This window comes from Rutilus rutilus (assembly GCF_951802725.1).
Source record: "Rutilus rutilus genome assembly, chromosome: 17".
NCBI classification, from domain to species: Eukaryota; Metazoa; Chordata; class Actinopteri; order Cypriniformes; family Leuciscidae; genus Rutilus; species Rutilus rutilus.
The window spans coordinates 7705017-7723108 of record NC_140230.1 but is presented as its reverse complement, the minus strand read 5'-3'; positions in this window follow the sequence as shown (position 1 = coordinate 7723108).

The following is an 18092-nucleotide window of genomic DNA, read 5'->3' as shown; positions in this document are numbered from 1 at the left end:
GATGGAGGATCGTTGGGAAGTGGCTTGATGAGTGTCAGGATGTCAGCGAGACTGATTTACTGCTCTTCACTTGCCACTATCTCCCCTTCAGTGCTGTGTGTACACTGAGAATAGGAGCGTCTGGTGTTGTGTTCTCTATGGCCCAACTGTGTTTTCTCCATGAGTGTTGGGTTTCCCTGAGAGCAGCTCCACTAGACGGGTTATTTTAACATTATATAAATGAAGCATCGCCCTGTTTTACACTCAGTGTTGGGGAGTAACTGCCTAGCTAACAGGGAACGTTCTAGAGCTTTGGCTAACATTCTGGAAAGGTTATGAACAAATGTCTGTCAAACAGAATGTTCATTCAAAGTTATCTGTTTTTTAATAATGTTCTCAAAACATTAGCACAAAAATGTTATTACATTGTTCAAGGAAGCAAAACTGGAACGTAACGTTTCAGTTGGGCGTTCAAGTAACATTCCCTTGCAAAATGATTTCCTTAACGTTCCCATAACCAAGAAAAAGGTTTTGGTAACACTTTACTTAAAGCCTTTATATATAATGCATTATAAAAGTATGTTAATGCATTAATTATGCCTTGTAATGCACCTTATAATGCATTATATACCAGAGTTATAATACATTGTTAAACGTATCTATTCATGAACACACCTTTAGGAAATATAATTAATCAAAACACATGACAAACAACCAATGTCAGATGTAACAAGTCTGCAAATATTATAATCCATTTTAACTTTGGTCACAATTATTTATGAAGAGATATAATGTACAATAAGAATACCTTTATAATGCATTATATACAAAGGCTACAAGTAAAGTGTTAAAAACATTTAAAACACTGGATCTTCAGAGAACATTCAGAAATAATGTTTTCATAACATAATATGTACATTATCAAAACGGTCTTGGAACATATTTTTGGTAGCTGGGTGACTCACTTATTTTGGAGAGTAATAGAACCATTCTGGAATAAAAAAATAAATAAATTGCCAATTCAATTAGTCCTAGCTAAGCAATCAAGTACTAAATATTGCAACAGAGTACACTATACTGCTTAATTATGTATTCAACTCAATATTTGTCTAGTTTTATTATTCTCTAACTCATATTGACAGATAAATATCTGCAAATGTAGAAAAAAAATGTGATGGATTCATTCAGTAGTCAGCTACTTTAAAAGCAGAATGTTTGACTAATTTGCTTAGCTAATTAAAATGATTGGCAAGTAGCTTGGCAAGTTATAGTTTCAAGTTATCTGCCAAGTGCACCGCTTTAAGCATGAAACGCAAGCTTTATTAGTTTACAGAAATGATGTTTAAAGATTCTGTGTTTGAGCTCAAGCAGCCGTTTACACCTAGCGAAACAACATTTCCATCAGGCATGTAAAGTGACACCCAAGCCGTAGCTCCCGAAATACTGCCTAACCCTTGCAGCGGATTGCGTAATGTGGGACTAATTCTTTTCCTTGAGCTTTCGTTACTTCGGTACTTTCAGTTGGAAGGATTGTCCATGGTAATCAGACGTTAATTGCTAACAGGGGAGACTGGAGCAGGCAGGCCCGGATGGATCGGAGGAAAAGTGAGCGGGAAATATAGCGCGTGTCGCAGTGGAACCCAGAACAGCTCAATTATCCCCCCTGCCAGTCTCCCAGCCAACGTTTTGTGCTCCTCCATTGATTGGACCGACTTTCAGCAACCCAGCGATGCATTTGCGGGCATGCTGCCGAAACCAACACAAAGGGGGCGGGTGTCAGCTTTTAATTGTAACTGTCTTGCAGAATGGTGTTGTTTTAATATCCTGTATAGATTTTTATGTAATACACTTACTTGCAGGCAGCCTCGAGCAAGAATCAATTCGGCACAGGAATCTCCTTTTGTTAAAAGCCAATCTTGTTTTAATGATGCATGAAGAAATATTCAAGCATTGACATTTTCCTGTCAGATTCCTTTAGAAAAATCAATTAAGATGATTCTGCTTTGACCCAGTTATCCAGTTAATGCTTATTAGGAATGTAATATGATTTACTGTCAGCATAATACTGTATGTATTTTTTTGGATCTCATCTCATTAGCTTCTGCGTGTTTCAAAGAGCTGCGTTGCATCAGAGTCTGTTTACAAGTCTCTGTATATGCAAAATGGAGACAGGTCACATACACGGCCCCAGGGCATTCATCTGTCATCTCTTTCTTTCTTTCTTTCTTTCTTTCTTTCTTTCTTTCTTTCTTTCTTTCTTTCTTTCTTTCTTTCTTTCTTTCTTTCTTTCTTTCTTTCTTTCTTTCTTTCTTTCTTTCTTTCTTTCTTTCAAGCATTGCCATGCAAAATACCTAAAATTACAAACTGACCAATAAATGGGTTTACTAATAGTTTTTAACCGAATCACACTTTTCTTACAAACATTTGGAAACAGAGAAGTGTTGACAAGCAAAGTTGATTCTGACAAAGTGTTGTTATAATCAACTTTGCTTGTTACTGCTATGTTTTTGTTATAATTATTGTTATAAACCTATATAAATTTGTAACCATTTATAGCCCACCCCTTACTGTAATTGCACTGAAACTAAACAAGGAAAACCCTCACGGTTTGCATTAAAAAAAAAGTAAAAAAAAAAAGTAAAAAAAAAAAAAAATATATATATATATATATATATATATAAGGCTGCTCATTGCAATGCTTATAATTGTTTATTCTTATAATTATTATTATCAAATAATGATCTGCTACTACTTAGGAACCTGTCATAAAAAATAATATAAAATGTATTTTCAGTAGTTTCAATCATAGTTCCATTAAAATGTGCATAATGTGATGTATATATCGTTGTTGCCCAACATGTAAAAATAAATATATTGTGAACTGTTTGCTTATATCGCCCACAATTTTCATTTTTGGGTGAATATCACACTTTAGCACAACTACATACACTATTTATTCAATAAGGACAAATATTCAAAGTGTTATGAGGTCAAACTATTGATTTGTGTGAAGAACAGACCCAAAAGTGATCATTGTCTCAATCTGCCATACAGATCAGATCCTCAGATCCAGAGAAGAAGTGTTACGTCAGCTTAGATTCTGAAATTGCATTAGCTGAAATGGCAGTCTTGTGACGGTTCAATTTCGATTCTTATCAATTTCAGTGAGGTAAAAAGAAAAGAAGTCAAACAGCAAAAACAACTAGACTAATATAAATTTCAACATTATTAAAGACAAGTAAACAGCCAGTAATAAAATAAGAACAAATATTTCAGCAGTAGCAGTTGTAGAAACAAATACAAACAGTTGAATACAACTGAACAAAGGTCAGGTACAGATATTCAAATCAAATGTAAAATATCACTGCATGGTTTTATTTTATAAAGTAAATGTGGATTAATCCTTATTTAAGTTATAGAAGTTATTCGGTCATGATCAGTGAGTGATTTTCTTTTGTTGTTTAACATTAATAACAGGCAGCAACAGGCTTATTAGGCTGCTGTCACTTATAGTGTTTCTTGAGTAAAGAAAGTGCTGTACTTATTCAAACAACCAGTTCTTTATTTACCTTTGTAAAGTGCACTTTCAGCCTTTTAAAGATACGATTTAGCCATCTGGATTTCAGCGGTACGATCCGATGCTTCATTCCCAATATGCCAGAATTTGGTAGTGTGCTGCTTGTTCCCTCACATTAAGGGGCAACCTGCAAGAATGGCAAGTTTAAGCACATAATTTATAAGAACTGGTTTCCTGATTTGCTTCATTCCTTTAGTGAATTACATGCTAAAACATTGCAGACTGCACATGCAAATAAACAGCGCTGATTTAGGTTGCAATTCATTCTTAGTGAATTCCCCCTCAAACATGCAATTAATCACCATTGGTATATAGGTCCTAAAATATAACATTGGTCAATCTCTAAATATTCTATTTAAATGACTTTTTGTTGTTGTGAAGAAACTAACTATGCAAATTGTAATGCTTTGTACTAAAGAGTTCTTCAATGTTAACTTATGTGCTCGGACAAATTGATCAAATTCTTGGAAGGGAAGTTATGAGAAAGAGACGTCACCATTAGATGTCATCCAACGATATGAGTCCCGATTGCCAGCGAAGCAGAAATTGGCATTGAGGAATCAGTAGATGCAGCTGCTGAAATTCTCTGACACTAAGAAAAGAAAAGAAAAAGAAAGAGAGAGAGAAGGAAAAATGACAAAATTAGTCACCCCAAAGCATCACTCGAACAAAGTCCTCTGTCCCAGGGGCTTGAGGATCACTGGTGTCTTTATAATGGGAAATGTTAAACCTGTTTTACGCTGTTTAATGCCTTTTCTTTCTTAAGTCCTATGACAGTCTTTGTTTTACTCCTAATTATCTCGTCTGAATGTGAACAGTCAGCTAAGATGATATAAAGCTCCCTCTTTCTCTTTCTCTCTCTCTCTCTGCTGGCACAGCCTGAACCCATAGACGTTCACTGGTATTTGATGCTGTCAGTATTGTCCTTACAGATTGGGTGACTCAGACAGCCAGAACGGAAAATATCGTGGAAATGGGAGACATGGAGACTGAGATCTCAGTTTTCCTCAAGTACGCTTCCTTTTCCTAACACGTGCACATAAATTTGGCAAATTCTAAAATAAAATCTCCTCCCTTTGACACACAATCCAAGGTTTGCGTCATCTGCACAAAAGGAAATACTGTCTCCATCACGGCAGCAGTCTATAATTTGGTCTTGCTTTGAAATCAGTGACGGAAAGCCACTCCACCCGAGGGTCAGGACGTCCACCCAAAGGAGGATGCTCCACCTGGGGGGCAATATGTCCAGAGATTCTCCAGATCAGCTTTCAGGAAGGTCAGAGGTCAAATGCTACGGAACCTGACACCACTTTAGCCCTCTGAAATGTTGAGTAACATATTGAGTGAGATGATAGCTCATCTGGGAGCCATAGAGGTCACCCACAATAAAAAGAATATCATTTAAGAAATGTGACGGCTGTCTAGTAATATGTGAAACCTAGCTAGACAGTGTAAAAAAAGAAAGAATTCTTGAATGTGTTTGTTGAATCATTCGCAGAGACGGTATTGCAACAAGCTAAGTGGAAATCCAAGATGGCAGAACCGCTATATTCACAGTTCTTGGAGTTTCCAAATTGCTTCCATATCAGACACTTTTGAGGTTTGGTTTTGGTGTAGAAAGCAGCTGCCTATGTAGGCAGTAGAAAGCCAGGCTAGTGTATACTACAGGGAAAGGATATCCAAAAACATGAGTTGCTCTGTTTCAATATAAAATATTTACGCCTAAGCATGGATTCAGTGTGTTTATGCTGATCCTTGCAAAAGATGAATGCAATTCAAAATATATTAATGAGATTCTAATATATTAATGAGGCGTAAACAGACAAACAAGGAGAAAGGAAGAATTGCATTCGATTAAAATAGCATCTACGTCTACTCAAATAGATTGGCCAGTTGTTTCTGTCTCTGTCTATCTGTCTAGCAATCTAAGCAGCAGTTATTTTAGATTGTAAATCTCGGAGGGCTCATCGTGTGACCAGGGCCCATCTGTTCTACAGCAGGAGTTAGGCAGCTAAGCAGCATACTTTGATCCCAATGTAGATTTCTCCAAACCCACCAGGATTTGCCGTCCTCTCCAGCTATTGTATAGCTACCCCTGAGTAGCTTCATTATAAGTGTGGGCGGTAAAGCTTGTATTCCCTTAAGTGCATGTGTGTGCATCATATTGATATCTGGTAGCTTAAAAGCACTAGCATTGCGAAATTGTCGTGAGCAAACCGATAAAAAAGGTAGGTCATGAATGCGTTGGATTTTTAATAAATGTATATGCATTTTTATGTACAACGATTAAACCCACTGGACCCAAATATCATTTCTTTGAAAAAAAAACAGATGTGTTTGATGATCGTCTGCACATGCACAAGCAATATATCAATATAGCGAGTACTTTCCGCCACTGTGGACATTATGTGAAGGTTTAATTATAAAGCCAAATGAAGAATTAAGAAATATACCTTTACTACACAGTTTACTCGTTATCCGAAATGTACAACGTCGAGCTCGAGCGGCGTCATCCCCGGTTCTTGACGCCATTCGTCTTTGTCAGTTGGCGGCGGTGGGCCGAGGGGGACTGACAGGCAAGAATTAATTCTCTAACACATAATTATGGAGCAAAATGTTGACTGGCTTGCAGAAAGTGCGCGCTGACACTTCTGCAGTTTCTGCGAGACATGGCAGCAACATTAGCATTGGTCATTAGCGGCAGACATTTCCGCGTCTGTGTCGGATACGGGCTCGTGTGCAGACCTATTTGGTTACCTGCATGACAGCCTTGTTCAGGACACAAGAAACAGCTGTCTTGGCCTGTGTGAGTCGAAATAATTAGGCCTGTCATCTTCTTGCTCTGATTTTCCCCTCAGCCCGCTCCACAAAATGCAAATATTTTGCTTTCATTGTCACATTCACCTTGACACGGATATTGCTCGGGTGCCTAACTGGATGAGATGACTTCTAAATTTGCATTGTTCGTTCTAATAAATTTGCTTCCCTCTATAGCTGTTGGCAGGGACCCATCAGATAAACTCTCTCCCAGCGTCATCAATCACAGGCGCTCTGACAGACGGCTTTCGCCTTCATTTGTTACATACGCGAACACGCTTAATTATTTGTACTGTAATTAGTTGGGAAAATGTCAGGAAATGTCAGCTCTCTGTTCGCCGTGGAAGGGCCTCTGCTTGAAAGCTGCGGTGACTGAAGTGTCATTAATGCCAGCGAACAAGATGAGGATCAGCTGGGGAGGAGAGCAGGGGCCTTTACGCTGTAATCATGGAGACTTAGAGGGGGAGCGCTGCAAATCAGCCCGCCGAGCATGATGGGCATCTTATTAGCGAGCAGCAGCATTTCTGCTGCATGTCTTGTATTTTTTTGTCTTTTCTTTTCCCTCGCCCTCTTCACTTTTCCTCCCATCGCTGAGAAATAAAGGCAGTGAGCAGCAAAAAATAAAGTCGGGTAAACAATTGCTGCTCTCCACTCAGAGAGCTGCTGTCAAACTGGGCGCATTTTACCGGGCTGCATGCGCGGCCTGTCACAAACAGACATTATGCTAAAAGCCAAGCGGAATGGGGAAGCTCTGTGTCAAAAACTGTTCAAGTTTGCCTTTTTTTAAATAGACCGCATTAAATCTGCAGCTCGAACAGGGCTGGAAAACAACGAGTGATCGCATCTACAGTACGTCGGAGCGGCATTGGCGAGAGAGCGCCGTCCTTCGTTTGCTGGGCAGCGGTCACGGGCCCGAGGGCTCTCGGGAGGGTTTGCTCGCCGCTCCTCTTCCAGGGCCTCATATCGTGAGCCGTTCTTACCCGGAGAAGCCACTGATGGTCATCCAAGAGCGCCTTAATTAGCCTGCAATCTGGCAACGGTGCATGTAGCTGGGCTGTGGCAGGCCTGTTTGAATAGCACGCCAGATGCAAGACCACCTTCAGTGTGTCATTTCATTGTGTAGGCAGCAGGGACGAGGCATCAGCCGGCCGTCCGCCGCACTCTTCTCTGGCACAACAGCTGAGAAAGAGGACAGCAGAGGTGACCCCGACCAACCTCGACCTTCAGTCGGCAGACTAATGGCTTGGCGGGGGACGTTAACCTCTTCCGTGCCATGCAGAATGGATGTGCCTATTGTTTCTAGAGTTATTATCTCTCGTATCATCATTGATCTGTTACGTTCTGGGCGCATGTGTGAAAAGTCACTCACGTCGGAATTGTTCTCCCAGCGTTTTCATCCGTAGACAGTTTGTCTAAGCGTCAGTGTGTTGTAGTCTTCCACCCGTCTGTTAGGATTTTCAGTTCATTAACGGAGAAGATGTCCACGCTCTTGGCAGCTCCGCGCCGTAGAGCTTTGCTTGGCTGCGTGAAGACGTTCGCGTTTTTGCTAGAGAAAAATTCTCCGTGCAAATAATGTCATTTTGAGGTTTTCATGCATTTCACTACAAGATTAAACTAAAGCCTAAACGCAATGACCACAGATTCCCAATCGAGTATCCATGTAAAATTAAATTCATGGAACCAGTTTGGGGGCATACTCAAAAGACGTATCATTCAACATTAAGCTAATCTGTGGTTCGATTTGCAGTCTTAAGCTACACAAGCATAAAAGCCTGTGTAAGCATTCTCAAATCTGCCCTGCGAAGCTTATAATAGTCTTATTTTTTTGCTGTGTAGTTGTGGCCTGAGTGCAAAGAGTTTTCCAATGATGAGAACTCAGCTTAATGTTATTATACATTTTTGCAAGGGCTGAGGATTGTTGGTTTTCTACAAACAGCAGAACAGCATTAACAGATGCAAGCAAATACTTTTCTTGATTTTATAATACTGAAAAACCTCAAAGTTGTCTTATATTTTATTAGCAAATATGTTGTATCCACCATTGTTACTAAACATTTGGGGTTGTTTAGAGGATAGGTCTTCATCCCTGCTCCTGAGACCCATTGTCCTGCAAAGCTTTACCACGCTTGCCCTTGATTTTTCAAGTGATCCTGAAGACCTTGATAAGCTGGTTCAGGATTGGAGCCAAACTCTGCGAGAGAGTGGGTTGAAGACCTCTGGTTTAGAGCACTACAACTTACCCTGGATTCATGCACCGTTTTATTTTACCATTAAATTACATGTACTTAAAAAAAAGTGCAAATAACCTTTATACATTTGTGAAAATGATTTGCTACATGTTTTTGCAAGTCAGAAGAGGCCTTAGCGAGAAGGACTTTAACATTCTTGAATGCATTTGATTTGACAAAATGAGTGAGTGCAAGAAGATTAATTTATTTTCCCAGAATAGAGCATGTAAATTTATAGACCTTATGCGTAAGAGAAACAAGCGAACAATTTTACATTTGTTTTTATTATAATTTTGTTTCTTCATTGGGATGGTACGAAACTTGGTAAAGGTTTTGGCACTTGCCACGTAAACACAAAAAAACTAAAATCATGGACATGATTCGAACAGGTTAAATGGTCCTGAAAAAAATAGTCACACTTGTCTTCCTCGCGGTCAAAAATAACTGCATCTAGTGGAAACTTTTGGTACTGCGGCCAAACAAAACCTTACTGAAAGCAATTTCTGAAAGCAAAGATTTCAGGCTCAAATAAACTTGTTTAGTGTTATGGTTTTGATTTTCTCACAGTTTTAGAGTAAAACATGTTTTTTTTACATATTTCAATATACAATAACAATTAACGTAAAATTCTGTAACTTTAATTTCACTTTTTAAAACTTTTTTCACTTCAGCAATAGTCTGTCCTCTAAAGTATTCAAGATTTACGAACTGGAATTATAATTTTCAGGTCTATGCTCAAAAAGTGAATAAATGGATTATAAATACAACGTAAATATAATTTAGTACCATAGAATCCCCTAAAAATACAAATTATTAAATAAAAACATTATCAAACTAAAATATAATACATTAATTTCATTGAAATAAAGAAATTAATTTCAGTTATTTTTGACCGACACGCGAAGAGCACCATCAAAATAAAGGAACCATCAAAATAAAGTGAATCCCATATACGTACTATATGTACTACTAGTTTATTTTGGCAACTGTTATACACGAACCAAAAAAAACACCTTCTGAATCAACCAGAGCACTAAACATGAAGTAATGAACAAAGCCCAGTTTGTGGCTTTGAAGTAACGATAGTGTTTCTGCATTGAGGATGTTCTCATTCGGCCCTTTTGAGCACACATTTCAAGAATCTGCTATCAAACTCGTGCATAAAAGTCTCCCATGTATCTGCAAGAATCCGAGAGGGTTGGAAATCTAATGAAATAAAGGAACAGACACGGGAAACAAAAGACAGAGGACTAATCGATTAGCACATTAAGGCGCTCTCAGAAATACGCAGCGACAAACGGCTGGAAAACTCCACAGGCTCTCAGAACGTTGTGCATCATTATTCACAACAAAATTATCACGCACATTTCATAGTGAAGATGACTAAAACAGAATGGCGCGTGTCGTTTGTGTCATACGTCTTTATAATTACACCTTAAAGCCATAACTGGATTTCTCTTCTTTTCTCCCCCCCTCCCCCCCTCCCCCTCGTACTACATATTCATGAAAAACAGAGTTGTAATTTGATAAAGGGACGCTTGTGTTCTGGTCTTCGGCGAGGCGTCAGCGTGGTGGAGGGGGTATTAGAGTGGGCATCTGTGTTCTCACAGCATTAATCTCCTAAAGCAGATTTCTGCCGCTATGATGTGCGGCAAGGAGATAAGTCTTAAACAGTCTAAAGCTAAGCAAACCCGACAACTCTATTATTGCCTTCATAATTGCTTAATTAAACTTTTGTCACTAATCATTATGGGGGCAATAGAGCTGTTATACAGGCCTCTGTTGAGCAGAAAAAAAGAAAAAGAAAAATCAATAAACCGGTGGAGTTAATTTCAGCATGTTTTTTCCCCCCGTTTTCTCTTTTCTCTCTTTAGTTTTTTTTTTTTTTTTTTTTGTTCTGCAAATGAAATTCATTGCTGGTGGTTAGTGATGTGTGGGGCTGCACTGAGGCTGATATGAGCTGCCATCACCATTTGAATTGAGGGTATTCAGTAGCACATGAATATGAACAAATGGCAAACATAAATCTCCTGCATGAAGTACACCTTCCATCCTTTTATTACAGAACAATTGACCCATCTAAAATGAATTCTAATGCCAGGAAAGCATTTAGATTTAAATTACACCGTGCTCTCCCGGACCTGAAAGATGACGGCATAAAAAAGATTAATATGCTAATTATTTTCCCCCCTTATTCCTCTTTTCGACATTTGCGGCGGGTTATTGTGGAGCGTGTAAATAAGATGACTGTTTTGTCAACGAATGACTGCAAGGCTCACGGCCCGTGCCTCAGATCAGCCGAATGCATCTGCCCGGGACATTATCTTTATTATTTTTATTAGTGGCTTTTCAAAAGGCACTTCATAAAAGGGACATTTATATGCGTATAATTCTTCTTTCGCCTCTGTGACCCAGGAAGCACATCAGATGGAAGCGGAGGGAGGGAGGCAGAACGTTTTCCCCAGATGAAATAGAGCGAGCACAGTGGACCACAGCAGGCCGTTCGGAGGAACGAGCGGTTCAGCCACTTACTCAAAGAACAAATTAATCTGTTTAATGCTGTTTAATTAGCCAGGCTTTGAGATTAACGCTCCACTTTTGAGATATTACCAAACGTAGCCAACTTGGCAAGCGCGCAAAGGCGGCGATAGAAGCGTTTTAGATTTTAAAGGCACTTTATGCTTGGCTTCGAATCAATATTAACTGAAAAATATCCAACATGCCAGGCCAACATGGGTTTCCCACATCAGATCTCTGTCAGCGTCGGCCATTTTTAACTAGAGATTTTTGTTGACGTTTCTGGTGTAACATGCATTTAGTCAAGACAGGGTTATTGTATTAACAAAGCTGGAATCGTTGGGATCACCACTCATTTTCTCGCAGGGATTCCTCTAGCCTGGGTGCCAGCCCGAACCCCGCCCACAACATTTTTTGGTCGGGAAGTTCGGTCTGGACTCGATCCGTTGAGGAGTAATTATGCTCGGCTCCCAGAAGGCCGGGCCAATCAAATTGCCAGGGCGGGCTTTAATCGACGATGGACAGGTGATCTGCGGTTACGTAATCGCCCACGTCACCAAAGAGCGCTTGATTTGAATTAGTTTACAACAAAGACGACTGCCGCTGGAGAATTGAGATTTCACGAGTTCACACTTGCAAATAAGTCAGATAGAATAAATGCGTATATTAGATTTCACGAGTTCACACAAATAAGTCAGATGCGTATATGACGTGCTGTCCGAGGAGAGGGCTGTGGGCTCGGTAGCCATACTCCTCCCGGTATTCCTGGTTGTGAGAGAACAAGCCAAGACAAGAGTGAGGATTCGGGGTGGTGGAGGGATGCTGAAAAACTGAGTGACAGAGTGAATATGCTGATATAGGGTAACGTTAGACATGGTATTGTTTGATGACAAGTTGATATTGGATTGATTATTTGTACGTGTTCCTCCCGAACTTTGTTTATGAAACATCATGTGTAGATTCCGCCATCGCGTCTGTTATAGAAGATATCCACAGCGCATTCATTTTAAAAGAGGAACAGAGAGCCGCGACATTTTGTTGGTTGAAAATATGAATGAAGAACATGCGTCATTTACTCCGTTGCTCTGATTGGTTGTAAGTCTATCCAATTGAGTGCAGAGGTTTTTTTTTTCCTGGTTCAGTTGAGACACGCCCCATAATCAAAGTCCTATGGAGCAGTATCAGACTCACATTCTGACTAGAATATGAGTATGACGAAGTCAGGCTAAGAGATATCGATATTTCGAAATGTATTGATACTGAAATATCTGAAACGATTTTCTGCAGTATCGATACATCAATACCAACTGGACGTTCTTGCTCTTTCTTCTCTCCAATGGAAAATTGACACACACCAGCCTCCTCTCACTCACTCTTCTCATTCGCTCAGGCCCTGAATTGTCTGTGAGGGGTACTGCGCATAATTTTACTCATTCCTGCAGGTTTCGCGCTTACACCACAACCGCGCGCACCACTGATCTAAGTGGCGTGCATATAAAACGGCCTCTCAAATAGCTCGTGAGTACCAAAGTGAGTTATTTTTTGTGGCTTATCACGCTCACGCTTAATGCACATCTTGGCAAATATTCAGGTAAACACAATCAGTTTTGGAATGCAAATAGTTGAGAAAGAAAATGCATGTTGTGTAACAGTATATTGGATCCGTGCATTTGCACTTTAAAGTGACAGCAGCCTAATAAACCTGTTGTTGTCTGTCATGTTAACGAAAGAGCAAAAGACAAAGAGAAAATCACTCCCTGCTTAGCTGAATAACTTTTGTAACATTCATTTTAAAGGGATACTCCACTTTTTTCGGAAATATGCTCATTTTACAACTCCCCCAGAGTTAAACAGTTGAGTTTTACCGTTTTAGAATCCATTCAGCCGAACTCCGGGTCTGACGGTACCACTTTTAGCATAGCTTAGCATAGATCATTGATTCAGACGAGTCCAGTAGCATTTCTTTCAAAATGACCAAAGAGTTTCAATATTTTTCCTATTTAAAACTTGACTCTTCTGTAGTTAAACCGTGTACTAAGATCGACGGAAAATGAAAAGTTGCGATTTTCTAAGCCTATATGGCTAGGAACTACTCTCATTCCGGCGTAATAATCAAGGAACTGTGCGGCCGTACCATGGGTGCAGCAGGCGTAGTGATATGACGCAGCGCCTAAAAATAGTCCCCAGCTCGGTAACTTCTTCCAACGTGACCGGAACTAAGTTTGTCTAACCTATTAGACCTATTTTCAGGTGCTGCGTCATATCATTACGCCTGCTGGACTCATGGTACGGCAGCAAAGTTTCTTGATTATTACGCCGGAATGAGAGTAGTTCCTAGCCATATAGGCTTAGAAAATCGCAACTTTTCATTTTCCGTCGATCTTAGTACACGGTTTAACTACAGAAGAGTCAAGTTTTAAATAGGAAAAATATTGAAACTCTTTGGTCATTTTGAAAGAAATGCTACTGGACTCGTCTGAATCAATGATCTATGCTAAGCTATGCTAAAAGTGGTACCGTCAGACCCGGAGTTCGGCTGAATGGATTCTAAAACGGTAAAACTCATCTGTTTAACTCTGGGGGAGTTGTAAAATGAGCATATTTCCGAAAAAAGTGGAGTATCCCTTTAAGTATTAATCTTTATTCATTTTTTATTTACAATGAAGACATTACAGTGTTTTTACAATTGATTACTTTAATTTATGTAGTATTTCTTGTCTAGAATTTTGATATTTTTCAAGGTATTGTATTGAAGTTAGAAATTCCAGTATCGTGACAACACTAGATTCACCAATACGCAGAGAGGTTCTAGAGCTAATATTTATGCATTATTCTATAGTTGATAGTTTGATTATTAGTTGATTATTAAAGATGTCTAAAGGAATTCATCAGTCCCTATAGGGTGCTAGTTAGTGACTTCCTTTGGGAGATTATTGAAGGCGAGTCCTGAACAATCATTTTGGCACTTTCTGAAGTGAGATATTTTAACTTTAGTTCAATTATAGACCAAAGGGAATTCAACCGTTCCCATTTTCAAACTTTCCCATCCCAACTCTCCATCGCTATAGTGTTGTTGAGCTGTGTTTTGAAGCTTGGGCAGTTTTCTGACATGTGAAATTAGGTTTCTTTGAGCTTCATTAAAAATTAAAAAATTAAATGATCTGAGGCCTTGTCAACTTTTTGAAGAAAATTGAGGCCCTGGTTTTGATTTCCAGGCATAAAAATTAGATGCATCACATCATGAACATTCCAAGGTTTGTTTACTTTAGTACTTTATATGACAACAAAATTAATCAGCACAATCTCAAGTTGTCCTAAAACTTGGAGAAACATTTTGAAGAACCTCTAAAGACTAACTCTAGAAAGGAATAAGTTCTGAGAGAATTAACCCCATAAAGCCCTAAACTGTATCAAATTTGATTAGGAAGGCCTCTAAATTATATTAAAAAAAATAATAATAATGTTGCAAACAATCTACTACATGCCTTCTGTAATCATTGATAGTTTATACTTTTTAACAAGTAAAGGGCATTTTATACAATTGTAAAAGCGTCCACCTTCATGTCGCGATACACGTCTTTTTGCTGTGACATCTTTACTGATTTGACTTTTTTGAAAAGTAAATGTAAGAATGACTTATATTGTTAGTAATATGTCAAGATGAACTTCTTGGACTGAAACAGCTTAGGTTTACTTCATTATCCATTCATTTTTATTTTATTTTAGAAAAAGCATGTTCAAATATATTACATGTGATCCATCAGGATTTTTAGGAACATTTATTTAATCTCTCAGTCATACAGTCAGTAATACATTGCATTATATGTTTTGAAACTACATAGCTTTGATCATAAAACTAAGGATTTAATTCTATGATTTTATGCAAGTAAAGATGTTGTATGTTGTAAAGATCACATTACAAGCTGTCAGAATTTCATCTTTCTTTTTCCCCATGCAAATATCAGCATCTGCACAAAATTGTATATTTTTGCTCAGTTTGGGCCTCTGAATAAAATTGTGTTTTTTTATTTTATTCTTCTCAAGAACTTATTCTCACCATATCATACTATTTGAGCCATAAAAGCATCAAACATGATACTCAACAAAATAAGGTAATGTTCTCTAATATAAAAATAATGAAAGTGTTGCACAGTCCATACAATTCATATTGAAGCTCCGCCACAGAATAAAACATTTTAAAAGATAATTAAGACATATAAACTCGCAATTACAAGATATAAAAACCAATTCTGAGGGGAAAAAAGAGTGACTTTTCTCAGTTTACTGTATATCTCACAATTATCTCACAAGATATAAACTCGCAATTGCGAGTTTAAAAGGCAGTATTGCGAGAAATAAAGTCAGAATTGCGAGATATAAACTCGAAATTGTGAGATATCAAGTCGTAATTATCTTTTAAAATGCTTTATTCTGTTGCGGAAGCAAGCTTCCATAAATTAATGAGAAACATTGCTGAAGGTACAAATAAAATATGTTTCATTTGTAGTATAATTGCTAATTATTGCTTTTATAAAAAATAAATAAAAAAAACTGGGATTGATTTCTGAACAGTTTTATTTCCTGCTCAATAATAAGTCGATTTGTAGTGTGCCGGGTGACATTCATTAGGAAAAGAAAAGCAGCAGTCAGAACTTCTTAGGACATCAGACAGTAGCAGAGGAGCATTCATTTAAAACTATCGTTTCTAGTGACTCTCAACAGTGAAGCAATTAAAGATCTCGCATTAGCAAGAGACTAATGAGAAAGCATAATTACACTGTAATACGTAACAAAGTTCTTCAGGTTCCCTCAAAAAAAGTTGAGCTCTTTAATACGCAAACTTCTTCAGTAATTACTGATCTGTTTTAACACATTTAGCAGGAGTGTGTTGAGTTAATGAATTGCTTGGAAAGCATCTGAAGACAGACTTAATTGCAAAGCTGACAGTTCTCGCAGCATCATTATGCCGCAGTCCCAGTTGAATAGCATTCTGCAGCTAGATAAACAATTTTCATGGCAGCTTCTATGCTGCTACTTTCTGGCCAGCCATTGATACCACTGTTTATTCTTTCAGATACATGGAGCGTGGCAAGCATGAAAATGCGACATTACGAGAGAAATTCTTTATTTTCATCTCATTAATGCAATAACTGAGTGGAATGCAAAATAGCAATTTAGGACTGTATAATGTTGTGCAACTTTAATCCCAAACCAGAGTTTCCAAATATTACAAGAACAAACACAAAACTATTCAAGAGCTTTTAGATTAAGATTGTTACTTAAAGATGAAGTGTGTTTTCATTTTATACTTTCTGTGGCGCTTTCAGAACATTAAACTGTTTTCTCAACGACTGGGTGAACTCTCTGGTGCTGTAATGTCAAACATTTTACGTTTTGTTTTTTTAGAATTATTTACTTCATTGGAATGGTACAAAACTTGGTAAAGGTTTTGGCACTTGCTAAGTGAACAAAAAAATAAATAATGGACATGATTCGTAAATGGTCCTGTAAAAAATAGTCACACTTGTGTTCTTTGCGGTCAAAAATGACCGCATTGTAAATGAATGGGAGACAAATTTTATCTAGTGAAAACTTTTGGTACTGCAGTCAAACAAAATCATTCTAAAATTTCATATAAAAATTGAAAAGAGTCATTTTGTGCATTTTTTCATAACAATACACATACAATTCTGTTACTTTAAGTTTTAAAATATATCAAACTTAAGTCTGTGCTCTAAATCATTCAAGATTTACCACAGTTTAAGTTGGAAATGTAATTTTCAGGTCTATGCTCAAGTGAATAGTGAATAAATTTGTGCTAAAGCGAATAAATGGATTATAAATACAGCGTGAAATATAATGTAGTATAAAAAATCCCCTACAAATAGAAACTATTAAATAAAAAATCTAACTAAAATATATAGTACATTAATTTCATTGACAAACATATATATAAAATAAAATTGGTCATTTTTGACCGACACGCAAAGAGCACCAGAGGGTTAAAACAATACATAAATAGGAAATATATGATTTATAGTAGCTTAAGCTGTAGACTGCAGTAAGTTACTGGACAGCATCTGTACAACGAAACAAGAAGCACTTATAGCATGCATATGTATATGTGTCTCTGTGAACTGAAATCAAGAGAGCAAAAGGGAGAGAGAAAACACCTGGCCCACAATGCCCTCCACTGAGCTGTACTGAGCACTTCCTGTACAGGTTGCCCCCTTTATGTGTCTGGTATGCATGTTTAGCAAGCTGCCAACATTTCCTTCCTCAGCTAAAGATACACTCTGAACCCTGAGCGATACAAGGTCAGAAGGTCACGCTCTACACCCTCAACACATACGTGACCTCAGAGCAACACACATTTCAGAAAGCATTGACTTCACACCGCCATAAGATAACAAACTGATCAATAAATAAAATGTCTTCTAAATATCTAGAATATTTAGTTTGTCTGAAAGTCAAAAGTTAAAGCCCTTCAAAATACATTGCAGAGAGAGACCCTGAAGAATGAAAAAAGAATGACAGATTTTTGTGTGTGTGAACTATTTCTTTAAATGCCATTTAAAAACAAGGTAATACACATCATTATTTCTGTCACTGCTTTACTAATAAAGCTGTATATATTGTTTTCAACCCAAGGGCTGGGTAAATGTAGGACATATAACACATGTTGGGGGTTAATTTTACCCAGCAAATTGGTTTGTTTATTTAACCCAGCATAATGGGATGATTTAACCCACCGTACTTGATTCATTTTTAGTATAGTACTAGCTTTATTTCTTTTTTTAACTTTTTTTTTACTTCATACATGAATTGTGTACGGATTAACTGAAATCCTCTAAACTTTAAAATACTTCACAAGCACTGGTTTGCATGATAATTCCTTTATTTTTTATCATATTTTACAGTATAGCATATTTTATATAGCTTTGAATACATATTGCATACATTTAAGCTGTGCA